Source organism: Herpailurus yagouaroundi, unplaced genomic scaffold, assembly GCF_014898765.1.
Source record: "Herpailurus yagouaroundi ecotype Mexico unplaced genomic scaffold, PumYag 28, whole genome shotgun sequence".
In the NCBI taxonomy this organism is placed as follows: domain Eukaryota; kingdom Metazoa; phylum Chordata; class Mammalia; order Carnivora; family Felidae; genus Herpailurus; species Herpailurus yagouaroundi.
The window spans coordinates 51,057,604-51,067,807 of record NW_024412376.1 but is presented as its reverse complement, the minus strand read 5'-3'; the positions used below and the strand labels follow the sequence as shown (position 1 = coordinate 51,067,807).

Below are 10,204 nucleotides of genomic sequence, written 5' to 3'. Positions count from 1 at the left end.
TTATTGTTAATCTCTTACTATGCCCAATTTATAAAGCAAACTTCATCACATGTGTGTATGTATAGGAAAAAACATAGTATATATATTGTTCAGTGGTATATACATAGTGTTTTCTGACAGGTACTATCAGTGGTTTCAGGCATCCACTGGGGGTCTTGGAATGTATGTTCTGTCCATAAGGGGTATTATTCAGTCAAACAGAAACAATTTCATTAACAATCTAAAAGTCATAAAGTGGGAACAGGGAGGTTTTTTCACACTGAAAATAAAAAGCCATCATTTAGAATTACTTCAGTCCTCTCTTGGGGCAACTGGGTGGCTCAGTTGGTTAAGCATCTGACTTTGGCTCAGGTAATGATCTCACGATTCTTGAGTTCGAGCCCCTCGTCAGGCTGTGTGCTGACAGCTCTGAGCCTGGAGCCGACTTCAGATTCTGTGTCCCCCCTCCCTTACTCACTCTCTGCCTCAAAAATAAACATTTAAAAAAAAGGATTATTTCAGTCCCTTCTGGATAATAACATAGCATACTATTCTTGTTATCTTTGGATGATTCTTTTAAATTAGTTGTGATTACAACCTGAACTTATATAAGTGAATTCAAAAATAGTTTGGCAATTGCTAAAAATATTCAAAACAGACTGGGCTATATATTATTGCAATGAGTTCTTTAATTTGCTAATTTAAGGTCTGTGTCACAAATATTATAGAAGTTATTTTCTTTTCCTTCCAAGTGTTTTAGCCCTGATTTTCCATCCAGCCATTTAAAAGGTAACAATTTGATTAGCAGTGTATTATGATTTCATTAAATGTAAATATTAAACATAATTTCTTTTCAGTCTGCTTGAGAGATGCATATGTCATGAAAGTTATCCATCTTCATTCTATAAATAAAACAGAATAGCACAACTATAATAGAATAAATGCCAGAAGATGTTGCTTTCAAAAACAGTAGATTACTAATTGACCTTTTCTGCATTTACCATACTCTTTATCATTTCAGCAGTTAGCTATCTTTCTGACAAGTGAATTCCTTAAAAATGTGTATGACATTTAACTGGATAGAGTTATTTGTCATTGAATAATTTAATGTCATTTCTTATTGCTTCAATTTAAATGGTTGATCTAATTTTTATTTGCAATGTACCATTTAGATGACTCATATTATATTGGTTAATGTCTAAATACTTTAAAAATTTAGATGAATGTGCTTTTCACTTGTCAACATAATCAAATGGGGCATATGGGATTTAAATTAAACAGTTGATTATATCCCATGATAGAATCCATTTACTTTATCCTCTCCCTTCCATTCTGCTTATTGACATCTCCTCTACATCTTTTCAAGAGTCTATTTTATGTCTCCAGATCTACAATAATCTCAAGAAATCATCATAGCTCCGTGATTGATGAGCTCCTTGCATTAACATCCCTATTTTCTTCTTTTTTTATTCTAAGGTCCAGGGTGTATGTTTACCTTCTCCTTTGATCTTCTGTATTCAAATTACACCTCCTTTCCTAGATTGCACTGAAAATTAATTTCAGTCTTCTTCATAAAAGCCTTACATAACACTTTCTTTTTTATTACCTTTTGCTTGCTACAATATTTGTGGTTCATTAACACTTATACCTATTAATAGGTCACCTATTTATATCTATCGGCTTCTAGCAACATTAACTTCAATACTTTTTAGTAGTTTTTCATATACTTTTCTGAAGGTAACATGTATTTTATCACCTTTCTGATGTATATTCCATTAAATACAGTTTTGAAAATTGTAGATAAATTGCCACTGTACTGAATGAGAGAGATAAAGAAAGGGTGGAACTACTAAATAAATCTGATTAATCAGTTTTGCCCTACACAGAGAGTGATGTGGTGAATTACGTCTCTACTAAATGTGATACTAATTCATTTATTTCCTCTTTCCTACTTTGCTTGCATCTAATAACATTCAGGCTAAATATAATCTGTCATGGCTCCATTACATTCATCTTGGAAGATTGGCTTTCCCTGGCCACTTACTACAACACATCATTGGTAGCTAACATGAGCTTTGTCTTCAACTCCCAAAGCTGACCTTCCATTTTGTCTTTCCTCAGTCTTCAGCCCATCTCTTAGTCTGCGGCACAAATAATCATATCCTACATTCAGGAAGAATTTTATTCTGGTTTCTCCTCAGAATCTCTGCCGTTCAGCCTCTCATTTCTTTCTTTATATCAGTGAGGCTCTATAGTCACATTTATTGAGAAAAATATTATTTTATAGGGCCTTATCTTCTTCTATAAAGGAATGAAAGTGGCTTGCAAAAAAAAAAAAGTAAGTGTTTTACAAACCACAGATGCAAACAAATAGAAGTAGTCAGTTGGATCACAGGGAAGATAAATTGCTAAGGTCAAGTTGCAAATTTATTTCTGATTTCCTGGAAGTCCATACAAAAGAGAATATTCTATTAATTAGTGGCTATATAGTATAGTGGTTAAAAGTACACATTTGGTTTCCCAAAAATGTTCACTGATAGCCAATAAAGTTTTATCTTTTGTGTCATTAAAAACTCATGGACTTCGGTGGTGCCTGGGTGGCTCAGTCAGTTAAGCATCCAACTTTTTTTTTTTTTTTTTTTTTTTTTTTTAGTATACTCGCTGCCAAAGTGAGCACAAGCATCCAACTCTTGACATCTGCTCAGGTCATGATCTCATCGGGAGATCATAAGTTAGAGCTCTGCATCAACCTCTGTTTTGAACGTGGAACCTGCTTAAAAGTCTCTCTCTCCCTCATCCTCTCCCTCTCTCGCACTCTCTCACTTTCTCTCTTAAAAAAAAAAAATTCTCATGGACTATGTATATATGATTGGGTAAAATCCATTTCAGTAATTATTCATTTTTATTTTGCTATAATTATCCCATTTTAGGCTGGCAGGAATAACATAAAATTTGGCATTTCTTTATCTTTCCTTGGTAATTGGGGTTTTCTTTGCAAATTTTTGTGTCACATTTTGTTTTCTTTTTTGTAGACTCTCTTCACACATTAGGAATATTCAATCTTTTTGTACAATATGGAAATATATTTTTCAGTTTGTCAATTTTTACTTTTGCTTTTGTGTACTTTTCTTAGAATGTCATTTCCTGTAGTAATGCCTTTCTTAGGTTCTATATTGTCAAATTTATCCATCTTTTCTTTAATTCCTTTAGGGGGGATAAAATTATGGGTAGAAAAATTCTCCCTACTCTTAATAAAAGTTGTAAAAACTTTCACTTTGTTATTATTATTTTAATACTTATATATTTGTTTTTAAAACCCTGACCCATTTGGGGCGCCTGGGTGGTGCAGTCGGTTAAGCGTCCGGCTTCAGCCAGGTCACGATCTCGCGGTCCGTGAGTTCGAGCCCCGTGTCGGGCTCTGGGCTGATGGCTCGGAGCCTGGAGCCTGTTTCCGATTCTGTGTCTCCCTCTCTCTCTGCACCTCCCCCGTTCATGCTCTGTCTCTCTCTGTCCCAAAAATAAATAAAACACGTTGAAAAAAAAATAAAAAAAAAATAATAAAAATAAAAAAATAAAAAAACCCTGACCCATTTGAAATTTATCTCAACAGATTTGGTGAGTAATGTATACTATTTTATTTTTACCACGTGGCTACTTACTGCTTTCAAGACTATTTATTAGTGAAGCATTGGTCATAGCACCAGTTAGATAATAAGATCTAATAGGGTCTGAAACCTTTCTTAAAGGATGCACATATTTCTCTGAGTTGAGAACAATACATGATATCAATTAACCTTTAGTTGGAATACATAGGTCTGGGAACCAAGAGGTAGACAAAATAGTTCTCCCAACCTGTACTCAAAGACCCTTCACATTCATTTTTCCCTTGTTTTTAATTAAAAGTCTTTTAGTTTACAGAGCTAGTCTAAGGGAGTGGTGTTTCTGTCCAGGTATACAATAGTTGTTCCATTTAGCTGCAAGTTAAGAGTGCCATCTAGTCATTTGGGCTCTTTGAGTCTCTGAGCCAAGGGTCAGAGAAGAGTTTGCTCTACTGGCTTGGGTGACCGATCCTTACTATCAAGAGGAGTTAGCGTTTCTGCTACATAATGGGGGGAAGGACATGTGTGAATTCTAGAGAATTCTTTAGGGTATCTTTTGGGATCTTATATCCAAGGTTAAAGTTGGTGGAAAGCTACATCAACTTAATACAGGCAGGAGTACTGAAGCCCAACCTTTTCAGGGATAATGTTTTTGACTTACCCTATCAAGCACAGATACCTGAGTTGACCTTTTAGATGAAAATAAAGGAAACTGTAGGGGTCAGTGAAAGGAGGAAGACATAAATAATCATGGTAAGATTAGAAGAGCCTCTGCAATGTACAAGCCCCAGGGCCCTATTCAGGCACCACTCACACTGAACTCCTATAAAAGGCACATACTTGGAGCACAAAACTAGTCATAGAACACGGTGTCAAAGGAAACTCCTAAACTACGATTTCACAACTTAAAAAGACTGTGATGGGGAACCTGGGTGGCTCAGTCGGTTGAGCATTCGACTTCAGCTCAGGTCATGACCTCACAGTTCGTGTGTTTGAGCCCCACGTCAGGCTCTGTGCTGACAGATCAGAGTCTGGAGGCTGCTTCGGATTCTGTGTCTCCCTCTGTCTGCTCCTCCCCCACTCATGTTCTGTCTCTCTCTCAAAAATAAGTAAACACTAAACATTTTGAAAAAGGACTATGATAACGACACACTTATTTCCTTTGTTCAATATGCCATGGCGGTGGCAATAAAACTTAAATTTATAAGCTACAAGATATCAGGTTGAAATTGTACCTGAACCAGAGGAAGAATGATCATCACCACATGATAAATGCATCTTTTGTAGGAGAGATGGTTGCACTATGTTAGGTAGGAGTATGTTAGTTATTCTTGCCATTTCTGCTGCCTCTGAAGTCTGTTTGTGGAGCTCCCTAATGGGTAAATTGGGGCAGAACGTGGGGAATGGTTCCTTCAAAGACAACTCCAACTCCCAGTAAATATGCCTTCCAGCGTTGCAAATTCTGGAATGCTCGTCACCATTTTTCCCTGATTCACATGTAGCCAGGATCCTGGATCTAATTCAGATTCCACAAATCAGGTACTCTCATAGGGCATTTGGCTATGAAATGCGGTGAAGCATGAGAGCAGGATGTGAAGCATTGCTTTGCTGGCAAGGATAGTGGTAGAAGTGGCATGGTTTGCTCTCAACACACGTCAGGAAATTTCACACCCTCCTGCAGGGGTTGTGAAAGCTTTAACCACCTTACAGGGGCAGAGTGACACTGGCGCCTGAAAGCTATTTCTTGAAGCACAGGCTGTAGTCTACTATTCTGGCCTTCCAACAATTTCATGAGAGACCTAATATGTGACAATAAGTACGTGTAAGCTTAAACTACTAATTGCAATTTCTGGTGTGTGCAACTAAATCCGCAGTGAAACAGATAATATTCTTATGAAATTTATACAGCCCTTGCTAAAACCAATTTCTTACAGAGATACTGTACCAAGCTTTGCAATTAAGCAAAGAAAGGAAATATTACCTATTGAATTCTAATTTTCAAAAAATAATAAAATATTGTAACTCTTAGTAACTGGTATCTATAAAGAACTGCAATATGCAATAGATGCCCATTGAAACAGTGCCATATTCACAATAAAAAATATTTTTATCAAAGCAAAGAATGTATTATTTATATGGCATATTATTGTTATTTTCTAGGTGTAATATACTGAATAAGGCTATGCAGCAAGATTTTTGTTATAACTTATTAGTGTCCTTTTTTCTTTCCCAAGGTCTTATGTTTACTCATTTCCCAAGCGGTCCCTAATTACTTGTTTCTTCCTCCGATTCCTAGTAGATGTAACAGTTGATTGTATTATGACAACCTGGATAAACCTTGAGGGAATTATGCTAAGTGAAAAAAGTCCAACAGTGAAAGAGAACAAATACTGTATGATTTCACTTATATGTGTAACTTGAACAAAAACAAAAACAAACCCAAGTTCATAGATGTAGAGAACAGATTGGTGGTTGCCTGGGGGGGGAGGTGGAGATGGGTAAAATGACTAAGGGGGTCAAAAGGTGCAAACTTTCAGGTGTAAGAAATATGCCTTGGATATGTAATGTACAGCATGATGACTATAGTTAATAATACTGTATTGCATATTTGAAAGTTGCTAAGAGAGCAGAAAAGTTCCCATAAGAAAAAAATTCTGTGTGTATGGTGACAGATGTTAACCAGACTCATCGTGATGATTATTTCACAATATAGACGAATATCAAGTCATTATCTTGTACATGTGAAACTCATATAATGTTGTATGTCAATTATACCTCAATAAAAATAAAATAAAATAAAAACTTGGTTGTAAATTTGTACTATTTTTCCCCTTAACTGTTATTTTATGAATTAGATTTTCCAAATGTAAAAGGCAAAATATTCTTATAAGGAAACACACGATCAAGGAAACAAATGTCTCCTAAGAATCATAGATCTTTGCCAGGTATTTATAATATGTTCATTGTACAAGCGGAACATTTTATACAGGCTGTAAAGTGGTATTGTATATTAAAGACAACAACAACAACAAACACTTATTTGGGGGGAAATTGTTCGTGCTTCCCAGAGATGATATTCAGACTCTATTCACGAGCACTAGCATTTATCCTAGGTACTAAGTGTTATATAAGTTATTATTTTCAATATTACCTTAATCTTTTCCAGCTATAACAGAACCTATCTGTTCCAAGACTGAATAAACCTCATTTAAAATGCAGACAGGAGGGGCGCCTGGGTGGCGCAGTCGGTTAAGCGTCCGACTTCAGCCAGGTCACGATCTCGCGGTCTGTGAGTTCGAGCCCCGCGTCAGGCTCTGGGCTGATGGCTCGGAGCCTGGAGCCTGTTTCTGATTCTGTGTCTCCCTCTCTCTCTGCCCCTCCCCCGTTCATGCTCTGTCTCTCTCTGTCCCAAAAATAAATAAACGTTGAAAAAAAAAATAAAAAAAAATAAAATAAAATGCAGACAGGATGGGGCACCTGGGTGGTTCAGTCGGTTAAGCCTCGGACTTCGGCTCAGGTCATGATCTCGCAGTTCCAGATCCACATCAGGCCCTGTGCCGACAGCTCACAGCCTGGAGCCTGCTTCGGATTGTATGTCTCCATATCTCTCTGCCTCTTCCTCACTTGTTCTCTCTCTGTCTCTGTCTCTCTCTCTCTCAAGAAAATAAACATTAATTTTTTTTTTAATAAAATGTGGACAGGAGGCCAGAAGAAGGAGCTCTCCCATCCTACCACTTTTGCTCAATTGCCAACTCCAAAAGGAGGAAACCTATTTTATTACTTCAGCAGGAAGAGGATAAAATTTCTCCTTGCGGAACACGCTCAACCAATAAGAAAACACTGCAACTGAGCCAATGAGAAACTATCACCACCCTAACCTCTCATTTTCCTCCAATGGACTCTGTTCAAAGCAGCTCCTTCCAATCTCCTCCTTTTCTCTATAAAGTAGCATTCCTCTTTTTTGATCTCCTGACCTGCCTATGGTTTTCCATACTTTAGATGTCCTGAATTGCAACTATTCTGCTATTCTTGAATAGACCCATTTTGGTGGTAAAATAACTGGCTATTTTACTTTTTTTTTTTTCAACGTTTATTTATTTTTGGGACAGAGAGAGACATAGCATGAACGGGGGAGGAGCAGAGAGAGAGGGAGACACAGAATCGGAAACAGGCTCCAGGCTCTGAGCTATCAGCCCAGAGCCCGACGCGGGGCTCGAACTCACGGACCGCGAGATCGTGACCTGGCTGAAGTCCGACGCTTAACCGACTGCGCCACCCAGGCGCCCCAGGCTATTTTACTTTTAAGGTTGACACTGCTACCCATGCCAATGCAGCCTAGTATGGCTACTCTTTATGATATCATTTTTAACAAACTCATACTCCAGAGAAACTTAAATTCTGGAGTTCTCAATATGCAAAACATTTCAATAGGGAAGCCTTTGAGGAGCTTCTTTTCTATCTTTATATAGGCTAGTTTCAATCCTCCTCCAAGATTTTACCCCCTTGTTTACTCCATCAATTTCCAACAACTTAGTTCCCAATGCAGCTGCTGACCCCTCAACCAGCAACATAAACAAAATAATCTTTAGGTAATATTCAGAAAGGATAACACTGCTGAAATTATGCACCTCTGCTCTTGACAACATAAAGCAGATCATGACACCATTTACAAAGATTTTGGCCATCGTGTTCTGGTCACTAGCGAGCATGCTATACTTTCTAGTGCCCTAGAAGATATATTTTTATATGACATTTTGGGTGATGTAAACTCATGACATATCCCAAACTGGCTGAACTTGTCAACACTCCTGGACCTTGCCTAAGTCTCTTCAGGAATGTCATAGGTGTGGGCAGGTTATTGGCCTCTCTCAGGAACTGAGACCACCAGTCAATGACTTGCTGCACAGAGGGAGAGGAGGAGGATGATACTTTTCCTTTTGATGTTGACCTGAATTACTATAGCCCTGGTTCTAGGAGGGCAGGGTGCATACTGAGGTGCATGTCAGCAACACGAACAATAGCAACAGTCATTGGGTCTAGAACAATGCCATGGATCTTGCCACAGATCCCCCTGAGACCCATTCTACTCTCAACTTATTTTTTTGCCTGATGAAAACACCATAGTAGAGAAAAGGTAAAGGGAATTTTAAAAGCTGCTAACTGTATATACTGTGAAGTAAGTTTACTATATAACAGCGAGAATTTAATATCACGCATTTCTACTTATTTCAAACAACTCAACATGATGAGGAAAAAAAGAAAAGAAAAAAAGAAAACACAAAACAAAAATCACCCTACAAATTATCCAAACCATATCTAGCAAGATTAGTAGAGTTATTCATATTGGTTTAATTTATACGCCCAAACCCAGAGGAATTCTCCAAAAATTGAGAACTTTTCAGAAACGTTTTCAAAAGGTATATTTTAAACTCAGGAAAATCTTTTAAAGTAGTTTCCTCCTCCATCCACAATGCAAGATAATGCATCAGGATTCTACCATGCTGGTTACACTTTAGTTTTTCCTCCTTTAATCTCAAGAATAAACAAGAGAAAAAACACTAAAGGCAATGGACACACAAGTAGTCCAGAGAGTATTACTAGATTTACACTACATTTTGATGGACTTTTAGGGTGAAAGGTAAAAATCACAATTATTTTGAGCGAATGGTGAAAAGGCAACACTTAATGTGCAGACTTTGTCTTCCTTACCTCATCTCTGTGATTGTAGTCAAGCCATACACACACCTATGCTATATTGTTTATCTTTAATATGAGCTGAATACTCACACTGACTTCTCCAGAAGTGCTTTGGCAAATAATTAACAGAAAGGCCTCCCTGAAGATTAATGATGTGGCATAGGTTCCCAGCTAAAGCTACAAAAACACTGCATAAAAGGAATGCATATAAATCTCTCATACATATTTTATACTGGACAACACAGCCATCTGGGAGGATGCAGGAGATTTATGGCTCCGGTGCCGCTGTTGTATGTAGCTCTCTCAGTGTTTTTCACATCTCAGTAGTTTTGTCTGGGAAGTTGTTTTAACCATAGTTTCTCATCCACTATCATTAGCAAATTTTTAAGCTATGACCTAAGTCATCTGCTTTAGCCATTTATTACATCATTCACTCAAGTTGTGGACAAGTTTTTTTTTTTCTTCCTGCTTTTAAGTCTATCATGACAAAATTTATATAACGGCCTTAAGCTCCAAGTGTTTTAATTTTTTTTAACGTTTATTTATTTTTGAGACAGAGAGAGACAGAGCATGAACAGGGGAGGGGCAGAGAGAGAGGGAAACACAGAATCTGAAACAGGCTCCAGGCTCTGAGCTGTCAGCACAGAGCCCGACTCGGGGCTCAAACTCACGGACCTTAAGATCATGACCTGAGCCGAAGTCGGACGCTTAACCGACCAAGCCACCCAGGCGCCCCCAAGTGTTTTATTTATATTCATTCATTAATCTGCTCAGTACTCGGCATATTATTGTTTGTAGTGTTTTCCTGGTTTCAGAATTAGCAGGTAAGTTTATAAAAGTGTTACACTTAATAAATATTCTTAATAAAATAGAACTTTATCTCTTTACCTTGCCTTAAAGATTTTACCTTCTATAAATGGTTCAAGCAC

General features: G+C 37.5%; 1 long non-coding RNA gene across 1 annotated transcript in view; it reads right to left on the bottom strand.

The window, feature by feature from the left end:
- Nucleotides 1-648: 648 nt before the first annotated feature.
- Nucleotides 649-10,204, bottom strand: part of LOC121029662 (uncharacterized) — an 80,574-nt gene continuing 71,018 nt past the window's right edge. Inside the window, exon 3 of the long non-coding RNA XR_005789829.1 lies at nt 649-881. This is a non-coding gene — a long non-coding RNA (uncharacterized LOC121029662). The remainder of the gene's footprint in view (nt 882-10,204) is intronic.